The 20,180-nt window shown below is 28.3% G+C and overlaps 1 protein-coding gene and 1 long non-coding RNA gene across 4 annotated transcripts in view; one reads left to right on the top strand and one right to left on the bottom strand.

Annotated features, from left to right (window-relative positions):
* The first annotated feature begins 18,306 nt into the window (after positions 1-18,306).
* Positions 18,307-20,180, top strand: part of LOC129907085 (putative uncharacterized protein DDB_G0285119) — a 45,037-nt gene continuing 43,163 nt past the window's right edge. The window contains exon 1 of one of the 3 annotated variants that reach the window (XM_055983136.1): positions 18,307-18,970. The gene's annotated coding sequence lies outside the window, so the exon portion shown is untranslated. The remainder of the gene's footprint in view (positions 18,971-20,180) is intronic. The other 2 variants (XM_055983145.1, XM_055983155.1) reach the window with 2 other exon arrangements.
* LOC129907109 (uncharacterized) lies at positions 18,702-19,779 on the bottom strand. The gene is made up of 3 exons (XR_008770964.1): positions 19,718-19,779; positions 19,413-19,661; positions 18,702-19,228 (listed from the first exon to the last, which is right to left on the bottom strand). It is a non-coding gene; the product is annotated as an uncharacterized LOC129907109 (long non-coding RNA).

Genomic DNA, 20,180 nt, shown 5'->3' with positions numbered 1-20,180 from the left:
TTGTACATTCTTAAGCTAAATATCAACTATTAACACAAAGGCCATAAACAGATTGGTTGGGTCGTGGTGATGAAGTGATGATACCGATATCGAACCGATACGAGATGCGATAAATGCTGTTCAATTCAGAATGTTCTACCGGGGGGAACCGCGAACGAATACGTAAAAAGCGTAGTCAGTTTTAGGGAAAATTGCGGAACGCAAATTATCCTCATTCCCGAACACGCCCATGTTTCGTTTCCTCCCGGTCCAAACTTAAAAATTGTCATTGCAGCCAACCTAAAATAAAAAACCATTCAATCATTTCATTCAGTCAAATTCATTCCATATTCTCATTCAAAGTTGTCGTCACTCATGTCAGACACCACCTCACCACACACAAGCAAGAAAGTAGTACCTACTTGAAATCAAAAGAAAAAAAAACAAAAACTTAAAACCAAAATTGTAATTATTTGTTTGAAATGAAAGAATAAAATAAATTAAACAAATCAAACAAAGGAAAAGAAAAATTCTTTTTATGAATTACAAAAGGAGAAAACAGAATACAAGTACGGCTACGCCCCAACAGATGCAGTGTACCATTTTGTTTTTGTTTCACATTTCGTATACCTATCCAAATTGGTATTCTAATTGGAATGTGTCTACACTACACTCAAACACACTTTCACATATCTCACTCCCACATGTCCATAAAAAACAGGTACGAAAGAGAAAGAAACAGAATTCTTATTTACCCCTTTTGATATACATACACAAAAACAGAACAACAAAATCGTAAAATACATAAATGATGATACCGAACCGATACGAGATGCGAAATAATGCGCACACGACAAATGCAGTGTACCATTTTGTTTTCGTTTCGCATTTCGTATATCCAATCCAAATTGGTATTGGAATTGGAGTATCGTCGTTACTCGTATGTTCCGTATTTTTCGTATGTTTCGCACGTTTCGTATGTTTCGCATGTTTCGTTACTTGTTCAGTACTAGTAACGAAACATACGAGTAACGAAATTATTTGGGCAGTAACGTTTCGTTACTCGTTACTGAAGTGAATACCCGCATTTAAGTAACGAATGCATACGGTTTCCTACGGCTCTAGACACGAACATTTAACTTGTTATAACTTTTTTGTTTTAATAGATCGATGAATGAAATTTGTACTGTAGATAGGTAATTAAATAAACTATAATTGTACAAAATTTCAATTAATTTCATATTCAAAATTCTGAGAAAACTGTAAAAAGATGTCCTTTTTTTACACACGTTATATCTTTTGATCTAGTGCACATACAAATTTGATTTAACTTTAATATGCATGCTGATAACATAACCTTTTATTTAATATATTACACATAACGGTACGTGCTCTATAAGTTACACAATCTTAAACCACCAGTGTAGGAAGTACCGTAATCTCAGTATGGAAATTCGACATGGTTGACTTTAAAAAATTCTAACTTCTCTAGTAGGCATCTTTAAAATGAGATTGATACGTCATATGAAAGGTGAAACAAGCTTTCACATAAAATAAAATTTTTTGTAGGTGTCAAACAAAAAAATTGATTTAATAGCATGAGAACATATACATATGTAAATGTTTTTTTTGCTTTTTTTGATGAAATTTCATCGAGTTTAAAAAATTCTAGCTCTTTTTGTAGATGTCTCATAGACCTGATATATATATATATTTTGAGCTTGGGCAATAACCTTTCAGATGGTTTAAAATTTTTTATAGGTTGTTAGGGAAAAAAATAATAGTTTTTTTCGCTTTTTTTTGATGAAAATGATTGTGTTCAATAAATTATTTTTATACTTTTTGCGCATTGTAAAAATTTTAGTATGGCTTTCTTCTTTAGGAAAATTTTGTAAGCTTTTTAATGGTTTAATTTTTTTTTTTTTCAAAAAAATGATTTTTTATGGTTTTACTTCTACCACGTGTGAATTACACACATGATTTTTTTTTTCTTCCTATTCGTTGAACTATTTAGAGCTTCTAATAAAGCGAGCGAGACTACCTATGTCTATATTTGGCAACTCACTAGGATTTTTATAGTAGAGTTCTCCCAAATGGAGTCTACGTCTTTGAGAAAACGCAGGACATTCACAGAGAAGGTGTGGAATCGATGCATGATAAACAAAGGGCTTTAATTATAAATTCTGAGAAAAAAATCAAAAATTAAATTGAGCTCCAAAAAAAAATGTGCAATTCGATTTCTTTTATTCAGATGGATTTTTAGAAAGAAAATTAAAAAATGGTTAGGGCCGTTTAGAAAAAATAATTTTTTCTAAATAATTCTTAAAAAAAAAAAAAAATCAAAATAAAAATGGTATACCAATTACTATTCAACATATTAAACAAAAATTTCCAAAAAATTTAATGTCCCATTTTCGAAAATTTTATAAAAAGAAATAAATATAATTAAAAATTTTCCTAAATATCCAAAAATTATTTCTTTCAAAATTGTATTCTTTATTATAAGTGCATTTGTACAAAATAATGGTCAAAATTAAAATAGATTTTAGAAAAAAAAAAAAAAATTGAGATAGACCTTCTCTAAAAACTAACATTAAAAATTTGTGGAGAAAAATTTGTTACTTTAAATCGTAATCTGCAATAGACCACTAATTTAAGCTACGATCACTTTATTATGCGGTTTTAATTCATTCTGCAAATTCGATTGAATTTAAATTTAATTTGTTTATATTTTTTTTTTTTTGAAAAAAAGCAAAAAGTGAGTTAACTGAAGTAGGTGTATGGTGCACCAAGAAGACTTCTTGAAAACAGCAATTCTAGTATCGTTAAAATTTTGACTAAAAATCGCAATAAAATAACCATTATTCATTTCAAAATTTCACATATTAAAATAAATTATTATAAAATTGTTTTGTTTAGCTAATATTTATAAATGATTAAGGCAATCCATTCCAGATCAAGTATTAAAAATCAGATGACTTTAGGTCTACTAGAATATGTGCTTATTTTCATATTTATATTTATTAGTCAATAGAACATTTAGATAGGAAGATATGACAATTTAAACTGAAACACATCAGGATATTATAGACTGAAAAACTATCAAAAACAATGGTATTTGTTCGAAAACAGTTAAGTGTTATTTTAAGACCCGGATTCTATTTTTTTACAGATTCATTTTTCTTATTATCCACTGAATAAAAAAAGTTTTAAGTTAAAATTAATTTAAGCTAAAAAATTCATATTTGTTGTACCAGTTAGTACAAACTCTAAACGCCTAAATTCATTCTACACTTTTTTTAATCACGCACAAATAGTGTATGTATCAACCATTTCAAGGTAAGCTTACACTTTTATGAAATAATAAAGCTTGACAATATCAAGTGTTAAAAGCTTATTTTCAAGCCTTGGGTGATCATTGTGTCTGTCGTTAGAATTTAAATAAATTTTATTTAAAAATATACAATTTAAACTGAAACACATCAGGATATTATAGACTGAAAAACTATCAAAAACAATGGTATTTGTTCGAAAACAGTTAAGTGTTATGTTAAGACCAGGATTCTAATTTTTTACAGATTCATTTTTCTTATTATCCACTGAATAAAAAAAGTTTTAAGTTGGAATTAATTAAAGCTAAAAAATTCATATTTGTTGTACCAGTACAAATTCTAAACGCCTAAATTCATTCTACACTTTTTTTAATCACGCACAAATAGTGTATGTATCAACCATTTTAAGGTAAGCTTACACTTTTATGAAATAATAAAGCTTGACAATATCAAGTGTTAAAAGCTTATTTTCAAGCCTTGGGTGATCATTGTGTCTGTCGTTAGAATTTAAATAAATTTTATTTAAAAATATACAACTCCAATGTAACTTAAATGTAGCTTTCAAAAAGTTAAGACACCAGATAAATAAAAATCTTCAGTTTCTTCAGGGAGGCCAAGTCGATAAACGATATTATAATCAATAAATTAGAGTTCTAAAGAAAAAACCTTTTACATGATGAATACCCCACATAAGGTGGATCCAAATATTTGCTTTAAAGAAGTTACCAACCTACCTAAATTACATACCATTTCATAAGCACAATTTCCACGTCCTTACTCAAACAAATAAAAAGATTTATACCTGCAATCAGTCTTGAGTTGCAAATTAAGTTCCATTATGATGTGGCTATTGTTAGGTTTCTTGACTTGATTCTTATGGTAATGAATACTCTAGGGCCTAGGCCATTGGAACCTTGACTCTCACCTCATTGTCGAAGGAAATGACATTGGTCATATTTTGTACCTGTCATTTTGAATAAGTAAAAAAACCACGTGTACTTGCACCTGAATGGAAATTCTTTCAATGCGGTGTTAAAATATTTCTCCTTTTAGAAACTTTTTTCTAGAGTCTAGGATCGTTGAGGGTTATTGTGGTTGAGTGCTCGCCATATATGAAATACCTATTATAAACAGGTCTTTTATTATTCGCAACATGTCGACTGGTTTATAAGATACAACGAAAATGATTGCTATTGACAGCAACACTATTTTCACAGAAACCGGTGGTGGTACTTGGGACAATTCCGACCATGAAGCCCACCTCGAAAAATGTACTTTAAGAGTATGGTTCTTCTTACAACCCTGCTTTAGCCCAGCCAGACCATTGACCAAGTACGCGTCAAAACAATTAACATTTTTTTATGATTAAATGTTAAAAAAAAACTCATCATAAATGTGGAAGGTTTTTTTTATATACAAAATGTATGCGCTTGTTTGTTCCATCTTTGGGCACAAATTGTTGTAGGTATTCTCTCATCTTTATTCTATAGGTGGAGTTGATGGCGCTGTTGTCGCTGATGGAAGGTATTGTTTTTTTTTGTAATCTTCTTCTGGCTAATTGTTTATGGCCGGTGATTTAAGTAGCGTGTAATTGACATTTTAACATTGGCCAACTTACTGAATTCAATTGACATTAAAATTAATTAAATTTTTTTCTAAATGACAATGCGGTAAATATTATGGCATATCTAATCACAAAAAAAAAAGTTTTTTTTTATTAACTTTTTGTGGTTCGTATTTTATTTGTGATTTTTATGGAAATTAAAGATTCCAGTTGTTTTTTTTTTCAAGGTTAAGTTCAAATTTTGCTTTAATTTTGGCGACACAGTTGTGGGCGAGCTTGAATTGGTTTTTTTTATTTGAATTTTAGAAATAAAGTGAATAAATATATTTGGAGATACAATAGATTGTCAAGTTAGATATTTTTTTTTGATAAGAGAAAAAGAGTGTAGGTTACGATCAATGCCTCTTTTTGGACACTGTGAATGGAGTTTTGTAGGTCAAATTTTAAGCCTTTTTTTGGAATTTGATATTATAAAATGTTTTTGACCTGGGGTACCTTTAGTTTTTGCGAGAAGTTTCCGCATGGATAATGGTTTTGTTGACAAAACATTTCCGAAAAAGGTTATTTACCTTATTTTATTATTATTCTAGTGTCAACTGTTTCTGTCTGTTATTGTTGAAAGGTTCAATGCCATATAGTAACAAAATGGTCAGTTATAATTATTTTGACAGGTTAACATTTTTTTATCTAATGAAAATAATTTGCAACGGCTTAAGTTTAAAGAGGTTAAGTGGACGGTAAGTACCTAAGTTATGTTGAATCTGATGGCCCAATTCAGTCATATGGCTGTTTTTTTTTATTAATTGTGCTATTTTTTTTTGAGTGATGAAAGTATTTGGACAAATTTTATTTTTTAGTAATTTTGGTATGGTTACGTAATACTTTCTTCATGTTTCAAGAATGTAGGTACCAAGCTTAGGCTCCGATTTGTAGAAAATTGGAAAAATTGTCATCTAGAAATAAGGCGTTCAGAATAATAAAATGGGTCAAGTCCACTTGAAAGTTTTGAACTTTGATAAGCTCTTTCTCAGCAACTTAAGGAACTTTTGAAAAAAAAAAAAAATGTTTCACAGATCACAACCTAAATGTGTTTCTTCTTTTATTTTTAATATTAAAACAAACACTTTATTTTTAAGTACTTAAAATATCCAACTTATAGAGAAGTGGGGTTGACCCATTATTATTCTGAGCATGCCGTATATTATTAACAGTATTTTTAGTTAATGCAAGATATAATTTGGGATTGTCTGTTTTTTGGGCCGCATCCGAACAATATTCATCCTCGATGATTCGTGGAATCTTAAAGACTTTTTTAGAATTTATTTTTAAGGAAATTAAAATATTCCAAAAATTAAAATAATCATTAAAAAAAAAAAAATAAAACCGACTTCCATGGATCGAAACAAAGTTTTAGGGACACTGCAGCTTTCCAATACAAAAAGAATTATCAAAATTCACTTAGTCCAAAGTTATGAGGTAACAAACAAAAAAACAACAACAAAAAAAAAATAATCATTTTTATCAAAAAAACAAAACCGACTTCCATGATTCAAAACGCGGTTTGATAATATTTCCTATGTTTTTAACTGAACGAAATTGAAATGGGACCATATTGCAGCCACTAGCTTTCCAATACAAAAAGAATTATCAAAATTGATTCACTCTGTCCAAAGTTATGCGGTAACAAACATAAAAAAAAAATACAGACGAATTATTGAATACCTCCTCCTTTTTGGAAGTCGGTAAAAAAAAAATACAGACGAATTGAATACCTCCTCCTTTTTGGAAGTCGGTAAAAAAGTACAATAAGGTCTAGTTCTTTAAAAATCAGAATAATTCAGTAGGTATTTATCAACATAAACTTGGCAAGTTTCTAAAACCAACAGCTGAGAATTGAGATGATGATTGTTTCATATTGAAATCTACTCACTGGGACAGATTTAGATTCTCAATTAGGTACAAGAGTAAAGTAGGCATTAAAAAAAATTGTTACCCTCATGAAACTTGGCAAAAAGTTGGCTTTTGGGATAAGAACCAAGGATCAAAAAAGTCTTTAAAAAAAGGTTGGGTGGAAGGGTGAATTTACTGTCTTTTCGAAAAAACCACCCTTTCACCCAAATTCAAAGTTTTCACCAAATTTGATTAGGGTGGTTCATAATTTTTGTTTTCACCCAAAAAAAAAACACCCTTTAAACCATGATATTCTTATAGACACTTTAGATTATTGTTTCTAATCTCAAAAGGAACATAATTGCTGAATTTCAATAGGGTACTAAAAAAAAACCCTTTCACATGAAAAAAATGTATTAACTTATTTTATTCGTAATTCAAATGAAAAAGACAACATTCTTAATTAATTTCGTAAGGGTACCTTTTATACCAATGATTTTATCGGATTTATAGCGGATTTCCTTTATTTCCAAAAAAAAAAAACACCCTTTCACCTAAAATGTTTTTATAGACTGCTTAGATTCTTGGTTTCTGTTATAAATGAAACATTTTTACTAATTTTTATTGGTGTAACATTTTTCTTCCCAGTTTTTGTGGTACTAATTCTGAATCTCATCATTTCCTAAGAAAAAAACACCCTTTTCACTCAAGATAATTTTGTATTCTCTGCTGATTCTTAGTTCTTATAACAAACAACTTTTTACCAAGTTTATAAAAATAAAAAAATGTGTGACAGCTGTTATGACACCTTTCTCACACACAACTCAACCCATCAAAAAATCACCAAAAATATTTTTAAGAACCTTATGAATTCTTCGTCCCTGCTTTGTCTAAAAACCTTCATCCCGAATTTTATCAGCCTGTTTAAACTCAAAAATCAAGCACCCTTGTTTTTAATCGTTTGTATGTTTAGTTACTTCAAAATTGCTTTTTACGAAATATTTGTTCATATTTCTTTTATATTTTAATGACGAATGTCAGTAACAATACTAAACGTAACAAATTAAGCTGATGAACATCACAGATATCATAAAGAACTTAGAACCCCCCAATTTCTTTTATATTGATTTGTACAAATGAGTGTGGTTTTCTATTCAAATACGTTAAAGTAGGTTTTGTTATGATTAATTTGATATTTTTTTCTGACAATGGGAAAATTAACTAGGTTAACATACTCAATTTACCGTTTGGTATGAAGACAATCATTACCACAATTTGAGTTATTTGTATTTAATAGTTTTTAATGAGGTCATTAAACTCTTAAAAATATTATTGTGAACTTATTTCCTATTCTAAGGCCCATTTGCTCATACGGATCATAAATTTGAATCATAGCTAGGTCGAACATAGTCTTTATGTTTTATTAAGTTTATTCTAAGTTGTTAAAAAATATTTATGTTTAACCTAGCAATGTTTTTCTTTCATGCGAGAAATCGCTGAGAACTTCAGATTTGAATGTCAAATCGATACAAACGTCAGTTAATTTAAATTTATTTTGAGAAATTAAGCTGAAATTTTTCAACAATTTTGTTATTTTGTGGCTTTGTATTGCAAAAATTAGTTAAATACAGTAAAAGTGGCAAAAAATGTGTGTTTGAATTAATAAAAAAAAATATTCATGTGATGAAGTTTTTTTACAAATGTGTTTGTGTGTCACAATTAAAGTGACAGAAAATTGACAAATACTTCTTTAAACATTTATGCGACGAATTATACCATGGTTAACATTTATAAAAGTGAGTTTACCATTCTTAAATTAATAACTGATGTTAATTTTATAAATAAAATCGTTTTTAAGGGATGTTATGGCTTTTTTCTCAATAAAAATTTCTTATGTAGAACCTTAAATCCTTATGTTCTACTATTTCTTGCCCCTAAGTTATGTTAAACTTAGACGAATTTATGACACGAATTGAAGTTCGTGCAAACGATTATGTAGAACTTATGGGTTTATGTTTCACATAAAGATTTAAGATCCGTTTCAGCAAATGGGCCTAAAAGTATTTATATAGTCTAAATTCATAAAGAAAATTGTTATAACTTTTTACTTCAAATTCATTTTGAACTTAATTGATTGTCTCATCATCATGTATATTAAAGAATTTAATTAAATTTCAAGAACTAACTTTATACAAGGTTAAGGTCTTCTCAATTTTCATCCAACTAAAAAACTATGTCATCTGCAATCAGATAAAACACACTCAAAAGTAATTAAATTGATATTTTTCTCATTTAACATGATATTGTATTCAAGTACGTCCAAGTAGATAATAATTAGTAAAAATTCTAACTAGACAAAGACAATGGATATAATGCCACTCAATGGAATTCTTTTATACACAAAGAAATCAACATCAACGAAAGAAAAGTTTCTATATGATATTAATTAGCGAGATGTTCGTACATATATTTTGCTCTTTTTAATTAAGTTCTTCTTAGAAGATACCTAATTAGTAAATAAGTCGTACGTGTACGTAATTGTGTTTATTCTCATGTTTTACATTGCACCCTGGATAGATGTTCAAAGAAGCTCAAAGCTTTCTCTAGTAAAAGACGAACAAAATTTAATGTAACAAATAAAAATCTTTGAATAGGTCATTAAGGAAAATTAAAGCTAATTAATTGAGTTACAAAAATGAGAAAAAAAGATTAAATTTAACAGTTTATTCAGGCTGTGATTTTTATAAGAGTCTGTCATACCTCGTGCAGGCTATCTGATCTTATATATTTAATTTAACAGTTTTCTTTTAAAGTCTAGTATTGCGTTTCTTTGAACTAATTAAAGGAAAATTAACTTCTTATTATTTTAATTTTAAAGATAGAAATAATTGAAAGTTAACTTCATTAACGGATAGGTTCAAATTATACATTTTTATGGCCAACTAAAAAATCAAGAAATTGTTTTAATAAATACAATATGAATAAAAATAAACCCATACCATTTATGATTTTTTTTATTTAAAATTTATAAAATTTACAAAAATGATGTTTTACTTAAAGAAAAAAAATTATTTAAACAAAAAAAAAGTCCAACAAGTAGCAACATTGATCGGGTAAACATTTAACATTCTTAAATACCAAAACAAAATCATCAAAATCGGACAAAAATAATCCAAAATTCCATTATTTCTTTAAATACTAATAGACCAGGGTCGATAATTTTTGAAACCAAAAAAAATCATAGTAGAATGAAACCCATTGGAAAAGGAGGTGAATATGATGAAAATTAAAGGAAAAATAAATTACGGGCGAGCCGAGTTCGGGAAGTGGGTGGGTTGAGTTTTTAGTGGTAAAAAATGGTATATCTTGATTTCCGGCAAAAATACAAATCCTATAGAAAAAAGTTGTATGGAAAAGTTGTAGGTAATAAAAAGATCTACAACTTTTGTATCAACAATTTTTTCACATAACCTCAAAATTTATGTGAAAAATTAAAAAAACCGAGTTTTTGGTTTTTTATTTTTATCTTTTTCAAAAACAAAAATTTTTCTACGAAATTTGGTGAAAACTTACCTTATTATGTCCCAAATACACTGTAATTTATTTGATTTAAAATATTAATTTTTTCACCTTATTTTGACTTAATACCAAAAAAATACCCTAATTTTCAATCGAAAATTCACGTGTCAAAATATCAGCTTTTTTCAAAAAGTCGGTGGGCATTTCGTTCGTCAAAATGTCTATTTTCTGATGGTGTAAAAAAAATTTACATTAGTATACTATAGAACATGTTCTAGTAAAATTCAAAAAATGAAAAAGCCTTGAATTCGAAAAAATTTTTTTTTCATTGTTTACAATTTTGGCCTATTTATTCAAATTTACACTTTAATTACTCAAAAAACGTAAGATTTCATGTAACATTGATTAATCTTACGTTTTTTGAGTAATTAAAGTGTAAATTTGAATAAATAGGCCAAAATTGTAAACAATGAAAAAAAAATTTTTTCGAATTCAAGGTTTTTTCATTTTTTGAATTTTACTAGAACATGTTCTATAGTATACTAATGTAAATTTTTTTTTACACCATCAGAAAATAGACATTTTGACGAACGAAATGCCCACCGACTTTTTGAAAAAAGCTGATATTTTGACACGTGAATTTTCGATTGAAAATTAGGGTATTTTTTTGGTATTAAGTCAAAATAAGGTGAAAAAATTAATATTTTAAATCAAATAAATTACAGTGTATTTGGGACATAATAAGGTAAGTTTTCACCAAATTTCGTAGAAAAATTTTTGTTTTTGAAAAAGATAAAAATAAAAAACCAAAAACTCGGTTTTTTGAATTTTTCACATAAATTTTTAGGTTATGTGAAAAAATTGTTGATACAAAAGTTGTAGATCTTTTTATTACCTACAACTTTGCCATACAACTTTTTTCTATAGGATTTGTAGTTTTGCCGGAAATCAAGATATACCATTTTTTACCACTAAAAACTCAACCCACTCACTTCCCGAACTCGGCTCGCCCGTAATTTATTTTTCCTTTAATTTTCATCATATTCCCCTCCTTTTCCAATGGGTTTCATCCTACTATGATTTTTTTGTACTTTTTAATGTTTTTGAAGGCATCGGCACTGGTCTATAAATCAGTTTCTGAAACATTTTTCAATTGAACTGGGAAACATTTTCAATTGACAATTGAATTAATAACCTTCATATTAATAAACATTTTATTGCATGCATCTTATCTAATTCAAAAGGAAATAGAACTTAAGCCACTTTAAGTTAACATCAATAATAAAATAAATTCCCGTCTACTTCCTTTTTAAAATTAAAAAGCTAATTAACAATGACAAAGCGTTGACAAACTCATTAAGTATCAAAATTGCTATATTTTATTAATAAATCCACTTAAATTATACCTACCATTGGTTTATGGCGGTGTGACAGAAGAAAAAACTACACCTACGCTTTTAAACTTAATCCGATTCAAATAGCTTATATGTAGCTCTTATAGCTCTTATTGATTTTCTTATTTTATAGTCACAACCATTAAATTTTGTTGTCATCTGGAATTTTATTGTAAATTGCTAAATACAGTTTTTATTATTATGCGTACGGAAGTTTGTTTTATTAAAAAAGGAATGAGATTACACTGGTCAACAAGGTTTTTGCCACAAGAACCAAAATATACTTTTCTAGTAGTTTTTGATGTGCTGAACTCGAATCTGAAATCAGAAAATTGTTATTGGCCTCCGTTTTTGAAATATTACCGTTATAAAATGCTAAAAAACGTCATTTTGGCTGTTTTCGAGGTTCTGTTTTAATGTGGGGTAATTCATTACAAACAAATTTGTAAAGGTGATTATAAGAACAGATATTCTTCTTTCAAAAACTGTTTAAATCTTTCCGATATCTCTTTTAATGCCCGAGATATTTAGAATTTAAGTAGCGGTCTTTGAATCAGAAACAACACTGGCCAACCAAATCAAAATTTTTTTGCCACAAGAACCAAAATATACTTTTCTAGTAGTTTTCGGGGTGCTAAACTCGAATCCGCAATCAGAAAAATTCTGTTAGCCTTCGTTTTTGAAATATTACCGTTATAAAATACAAAAAAAAGTTTTTTTATAACGGTTATATTTCAAGAACGAAGGCTAATAGAATTTTTCTGATTGCGGATTCGAGTTAAGCACCCCGAAAACTACTAGAAAAGTATATTTTGGTTCTTGTGGCAAAAATTCTGTGACCAGTGACTTAAACTTTAGATTAAATTTAGTTTCTCTTTAGCTTTTTAACTGAAACTTAAGATATCTCGAGCAATAAAAGAGATATCGGAAAGATTTAAACAGTTTTTGAAAGAAGAATATCTGTTCTTATAATCACCTTTACAAATTTGTTTGTAATGAATTACCCCACATTAAAACAGAACCTCGAAAACAGCCAAAATGACGTTTTTTAGCATTTTATAACGGTAATATTTCAAAAACGGAGGCCAATCAAATTTTTCTGACTTCAGATTCGGATTCAGCACCCCAAAAACTACTAGAAAAGTATATTTTGGTTCTTGTGGCAAAAAAAAAGTTAAATTTTGTTGACCAGTGTTATTATTGCTACAGTTGAAGGAGGTTCATATGATTCAGAATTTTCAATTTAAAAACTGCGACGTTCTTATGCGAATTTTTTTTTTGTTTGGATTGTTATGCCATAAAACAAAAAGTACAAGGTACCAAAAGGCTTTTTAAAAATAAAATTAGTTATTGTCAAATAATTCCTGATTTGTTGATTTAAAAAAGAAACTTTGACCTTATTATTGTGTAAGCACTTTTATGTACACTCAAATAAAAATTCTTCAAGTCAGTACTTTCGATGAAAACATCTTAAATAATAAAATCAAAGATAGAACAACCCTAAAGCAATCAAGTAAACAAAATAATAAATTTAATGGAATTTTTACTATCAACATTATCATGCCAATAAAATATCTACAAAAATCATCCACTCCTTATTTTATTAGAACAAGTTAAACAACAATACGAATTAGTATATCGAAATATAAAAAAAAACTGATCAATGGAATTTACCAGGATTGTTTATGAAGTTCCATTTCAATACGAAGTTTATTATTTTAAAGGACACATAAAAACTCCCACATGATTTCAGAAGCGAATCAATAACTTGTATTTATTTTGGCCAAATCTTAAAAAATTATGCACTTCTTGTTTTCGTTTTTTCATTCAAGCTGCAATATAATAAATAAACCTTATGTTCATTCCTGTTTTTCTCAATAAATATATAAATTATATTGTTATTGCCTCTAAACAAAAGAGTTGATGTTCGAACTTTGTAGAACTTTTTTTTATAATAATGACGCATAACGTCTATGATTTTAAAAGATTTTGCTTGCTAGTGTTTTTCGATTACAAAATACTTTCTTTTAGTTAAGAGTAATTCATTTTTCTTAATCGGTAAAAATTAAATACAAAAATCGTGTTGTAAACTTCTAAAGGTTTCGTCGATATTACTCTACTTAAAGTAGGTACCTTACCTATTATAATATAAAATAATTGCAGAGATTCTTTAAACATGGTTTTTTGTTAACATTTTTTTTTAAGTTGTGATACACTTAGAATATAGTCATCATGATGATGATTTCCTGTTTCAAGGTTATACTCGTGAGAACATCTTCAAGAATATAATTTTGATAAGTGATGCCATAAAAATAAATGACATAAGAAGTTTTCATACTAATTTCTTTATGACCATAATTATGTTTTAATAACTTGCAAGAATTATGTTTTTAACAAATTTAATAACTTGTATTCTTTTAATGTATATGATTTAAATTACACTCCACATCATCTTTTAAAAATAATGTATCAAATCTTTAAAATGAAACTAGTTTCGTTTAATTGCTCACGATTTCAAAAACGTGGCAGTTGAGTAGTCTTTATGATCTTAAAAACTCATACTAATTAGTATAATGACGTATGTTATTCTATATTTTGCATTAAATTTTGTGTTGTTTATTTGTTTATACATCATGCTTTAGTTTAATTTATAGTCATAAAATTCGTGTTTTTGAAGATGGTAACTTTAAGGAAATTTGCTACGAAAATACAAATAGCTTAATAGTCTTTTCTTCTTTTCTGCAAAAAGAAATCATTCATTATCCAAATTAAATGTGTTTAATTAATATCAATTAAACGGTTTTAAATTTAAAAAATGGCTCCAAGCCAGATCACATAACAAAAAATAAAATAAAACTACTGAATTTATTGATGAAATTAAAAAAAAGTACATATATTTATTGCTAAACTATGGTTACACCTTTATATTAAAACAATTATTCTTTAATTAATTGTAGATCATTTATTTTTTAATCGAATATGTTTAATTCAAAACATTGAAGTATAGTCTTACGTGATTAAATATCATCTTTGACATTCGCGATCGGTGACAAATTGATGATGTTAGAATTAATAAATTTGCATTTGCTGATTTTCTAGAAACTATTAAACTTAACAAATGACATTGACAATGAACGCACCCATATTAGTTATTGAAATACTTGTTGTTATGTTTTTTAATAGACTTGCACACTCCAATAGGAATCGAAAAAAATATAATTAATTTAGATTATTTTTTATGTGGGAGTATAAAATATGAACCTAAGAATCACATATGTGAATTTAAAAATGATTCAATTTGTAGATTCTTGAAGAGTTTAATGACCGATTATTTCATTGAATTCTCTTTATGCGAAAACATTTGAGTTCAAAAATTTAAGATAAAAACATTCTTAAAAGGAAGCCCGAGAAAAAAATTAAATAAAATCGGCAACAGAATCTAATATAAAGGAAACTAGACAAAAATGTTAAGTGTTATAAAAAATTCTTTTGAATTGCTTTAACCAAAAAATAGAATCTAGAGTCTAGATAATGAGGCATATGCATAAAAAAAAGTAATTACTAGTAGTAAAAGGTTTATAGTAAATACTAGTACTACTAGTAGAAGCTGAAACTAATAGTATTTACTACATTCGGTATGCATAAACCTTAGTTTCTACTAGCTAGTATAAACTAGTAGTAAATACTGGATTCATCCCAGTAAATACTACTAGTTCATCTGAAAGTTATAGTATATACTAGATGTCTACATGAATGCTGTGCTTTTTTTTTGTTCTGTATTTTTAACGTTCTATAATTTTCTTCTTTTCTAACAAATTTTTGTATTATAAATTGTTGATAATAACAACTGGTGTTTAAGGCGGTTAAGGAGTTTTATGCGCTTAGGACAAATGCCGAAAAAAGCATTTTAATTTTAGTACACATAATTTACTTCACGTTGCTCCTCCCCTTCTTTCAGATTGAGAACCTTGAGATTTTTTATTGTAAAAGGGATAGATAAATTTATCAGATTCAATAAAATATCTTACCCATAAAATATTCGCTTAGCCACTCAACGTTATCTTTCTCAAAACGGTAGAGCATTTTAAAATTATTATTCGCTGGCGTTCTTCGCTGTTTATACATTTTTTCAAATCTTAAATTGAAAAATGCTGCCATTTTTATATTCGAAATAAATCCTCTGCAAACCGATTGCTTTGAAAGTAAAGTCGCGACTGATGATGTTGGCATTTAACATGAGAAAGTTTTTACTAGTAAATGTTCAAGTTGGTATTAAGAAACTTGAAAAATTAGCAGTAAATACTAGAAAGTAAAAATTAATTCCTCCTTTTGAAAAAGTAAAATTTATTTTACTAGAAAGTAAAAGTTCGTACTAGTTTTTTATGCATACCAAAACCAGTATTTACTACAAAAATTTATCCAAAACTAGTAAATACTATTCTTCTATTAAATACTACCTTTCCAGTATTTACTATGTTTTTTATGCATATGGAAAGTAGTAAATACTATTAAAATTTACTAGTAAAAGCATATGCTACCTTTTATGCATACGGCTCAATAAATAGAACATGTATGAAAAATTGAAATAAAATTGATGCATCTAATTGAATTTTAAAGTAAATAGATGAGAAATAAAAAAATGCGTTTTTTTCTACTATTAGGTTAGAATTCTCCTACAAAATAAACCTGAAAAACCAATGAATTTCCATGCAAAAAATGTTAAAAGCATGCGAACTTAAAAGAAATGATGGTCTTTTAAAAACTTTTTGTATCCATACAAATTTGTAAATTTTAACTAAAAATTCTTTCTTACCTATGCAATTTAATTTATTTTGTTAAAATGCATTTTAAGAGTAAAAATAAAAAAAAAAAATATAAATTAACTTTTGAAAACAAGTTTAAAATAAAGTTGTAGGTAATACCAATGCTTTATATAACGGTTCAATGTCATATACAAATTTTTGAAAATTAAATTTCTCAAAAATTGCTCCTAAGATTTTGATTAAAAAATTCAAGTCTTACTTTTTAGACAAGTTCTTTTTATCTATTTATAACAATGTCATAAATCGTCATTAACAGAACCTCCTATAGAACCGTTTTTTAAATTTCCGACTATCTCCTAAATGACTGGCAAAAGCATTAATATCACCTCAGTATACATAAATGAGGGGTCGAATTACGGCATATGATAACGATCACACATTATCGTATAAACTATTGCTGTCTCTATTTAATGAGTACAGAAAGAAAGTGACATAAAACGTCAATACGTTAACGAATGATCTTACAAAAATTAATATTTTTTTTGAAAAATCATATTTTCGAAAACGGGCCATTGAATACTTTTGATATTTTTTTCAATATTTTTCTATAAATGCATATTCATAAAAGATTTAAATTGCCTAATTTTATGAATGCAGAATTTTATTAGAAACATTTTTTTTTTGCATATTTGGGATTCAGTTCTTTGAATTGAGGACGCTTTATGGACTGTCTTCCATTATTGCCGATTCGGCACTCAGAACTAACAAAATTCCAAAAAAAACTCAAGTTCTTATAGAGATGTTTTCTCGGGAAACCAAGTCTTCTATTTTCTTGCAATCGATTTCGTTCGGTATTTGAAAATGTTTTAATTTTGTAATCCGTTCAAATTCTTGCTCTATTTCCACCATGCCAACAGAGAATCGCTTTTCCTAATGTTTTGTTGATTTTGAAACCATTAACTTTCATTTAAAAGACAACAAAAATTGTAAAAAAAAAATGGTAATAAATACTGGAAAGTTGTAACTCGTGTAAATGGGACATTAATTCTTATAAGCGCCATAATTTTACTTAGAAAAATTATTTGTATTAGCTTTTGTCACCTTTCCCTTCAAATTTCTTTTAAAATGCAGAAACAACAAAATCAATCCACCTGTCAATAGAGAATGCCTTACCAACGTCTATTGAAAATAAAATACATATTTATCTTTGTAAAATATATTGCAATCAATTAAAGGTCGTGATTATTATAAGATCAAAAAGATCTCGTGTCCAGTTCAGTTCACTTTACAACCTTAAACAAAATTGTTCTCCGTATTAATTCCTAATTTATTACAATCCAATATCAATCACGAATATTCTCAGCACGTGATTTATCGCTACACCACCTCTCACGTTATTTCCAGCAGCCATCAGCATGAAGCTATAAGATCTTGATATCTTACTTACTACAATCACCCAGAGCCATCAAAATAATAATAAAAAAAAAACTTTTACACACGTATTCAGTTACGGTCTCACAAGACGTACATTCGCTATAAATGAAATACAATTCCACACCGGCTTTCGAATTTCAAAAGTTTACAAATCTTGTATCTATAGATACAGTTTCTATTATACACTGTAAATAATGATGTATACTCTCACGCGAATCAAGGAACCAAAACAAAACTAAAAACAAAAAAATAATATCAAATCAAAACAATAAGATCGAGAGAAATCTCAGTGAATTAGATACGATCCACAATTCACTAAGTCATATTTTGTATCTGCATAGAGCTAAGCTGGTTAAAAGCTATTGGGTCTTGGGTACTTGGAAATGCTTCAAGCCTTAGACTTAGTATTAGTTCCAAAAACCTCTACAACACTATTCCACTGATGGTCACTATTCCATTCACTACTGTTCAACAACTCTACAAGTATTACCAATAAAGACGTCTTCCAAGTGTGACGAACTTTCAGTCAGATTTCACCATCGGTTGTGGTAAAATATAGTAAACGATCGTCGCTCTTTTTTGATTAAGCCTCAAACTCGCCGAAGAATTTGAATTGTTTTTTTTTATTTTTGTATATTTTTTTATTTGTTGTTTTCGACATCAATCGGTCAGTGTGGAAAGTGATTTTTTATGATTTTTGAATTTTATTAAATGATTTTCTAATTTTAAAAATAAAACAAACATAGTGAAATCGTGGTTTTAAAACAAGTTTGTTGGTTTTTCTTGTTGTTTTTTTACTGTGGATCAACAAGATTTTAAAGAAAAAAAAAAAAAAAAAAATATATACAAGATTGTGAGACATAAGATACTGGTACATGATAAAAATTGTTATTTGCCAATTTTTTGCCAATTTGATTAATTAATCAAACAAATAAACAAATCGTGATTAAATTGTTTTAAATAAACAATTTATTTTGTGTGAAATTTTCTTGCAACAATTTTATTTGTTTTTTTTTTGTCTATATTTTTTGCTGTTGAAAGAAGAAAGTGATCCAACACACACTAACCATATTGAAGTCAGTTACTTTTTCACATGTAAGTTTGAAATAAAAAAATAATATAATTAAATTACTTTACCGTTTATGAGACCTCTTTATGGCATATATGGCACCCGAATGAGTAACTCGAAATAATTATTGTAGTTTTAAAATTCAACTGGACTGTTGTACGTTTTATAACTTGTCGTTCTTTTGTTTCATTCATTGAAAGCTGAGGACGTGAAATGATTTAAATTTTATTTATCAATTTTTTTTTGCTTTCTGTTGGGTGTTGCGAAGAATGTGGATTTCTTATCTTGAATAAATGAAAAAAATAAAGTGTGTTGAATTATTTAACGAAATTGGAGGTTTTTTCTCTCGAATCCAACCGGAAATAAAACATTTTTTTTTTTTATTTAATCATTTTTTTTTCTTCCGTTTTAAAACTGACGTAATTGTAGCTTTTCAAATGTTTAAGTTAATCTCGTTCATTAGCTTACCAACTTGTTTTTATCTAGGAATGGTTATCCTTACAAGTTTGTTTTTGAGCCCAGTTTCGAACTAACCGTTTTGTGGCGCTGCGCTAGTCTGCTTTGCCGGCGGGTGGTCGGTGCAAAAACAGATCCCTGCAGGGTGCTGGTAAAAGAATGCAGCAGCTGTTGGCTTTCGGCCTCCTGAAGCACACAAGCACGGATTTTCTTTATTTTCTGGAAGTCGAAAAATCTGGCTGGCTGATATTGAATCATCCACTAAAAACAAAAAAAAATCCATACTTTTCTTCTAGGGTCAATAGTTTTTAAGATACCTATTAAAGGAAAAAGAAATCAAAAGTAAAAAAACACGCTTATTGATTTTAAACTCTTAAGTTACGAAGTTCAAGAAAAATATTTTGTTCTTTTATTGAGTGTAATATTACCTACAAAAAAAAGTGTTAAGAGAGCCCGACTCAGGACAACACGACTTTGTACACCCCGACTCACGACACCCCGATTCAACTCATAGCCCGACTCAAGATAGCCCGACTCATCGCAACTCGACTCAGGTAAGAACTCAACCTGAGTCGAGTCGCGATGAGTCGGGTTATCTTGAGTCGGGCTATGGGTTGAATCGCGCTGTCGTGAGTTGGGGTGTACAAAGACGTGTTGTCCTGAGTCAAAAAAAGTCATCACAATTTTATTCGCACGAACGATCAGTTACACAAATAGATTTTAATATCGAAAAGAGGTCTTTGACTTTCAAATAAACTTTACCCCTTAAATAATAATTAT

Source organism: Episyrphus balteatus, chromosome 1 (assembly GCF_945859705.1).
Source record: "Episyrphus balteatus chromosome 1, idEpiBalt1.1, whole genome shotgun sequence".
Classification (NCBI taxonomy): domain Eukaryota; kingdom Metazoa; phylum Arthropoda; class Insecta; order Diptera; family Syrphidae; genus Episyrphus; species Episyrphus balteatus.
Note: the sequence above shows the minus strand (reverse complement) of the source record. Positions and strands in the feature narration are given on the sequence as shown.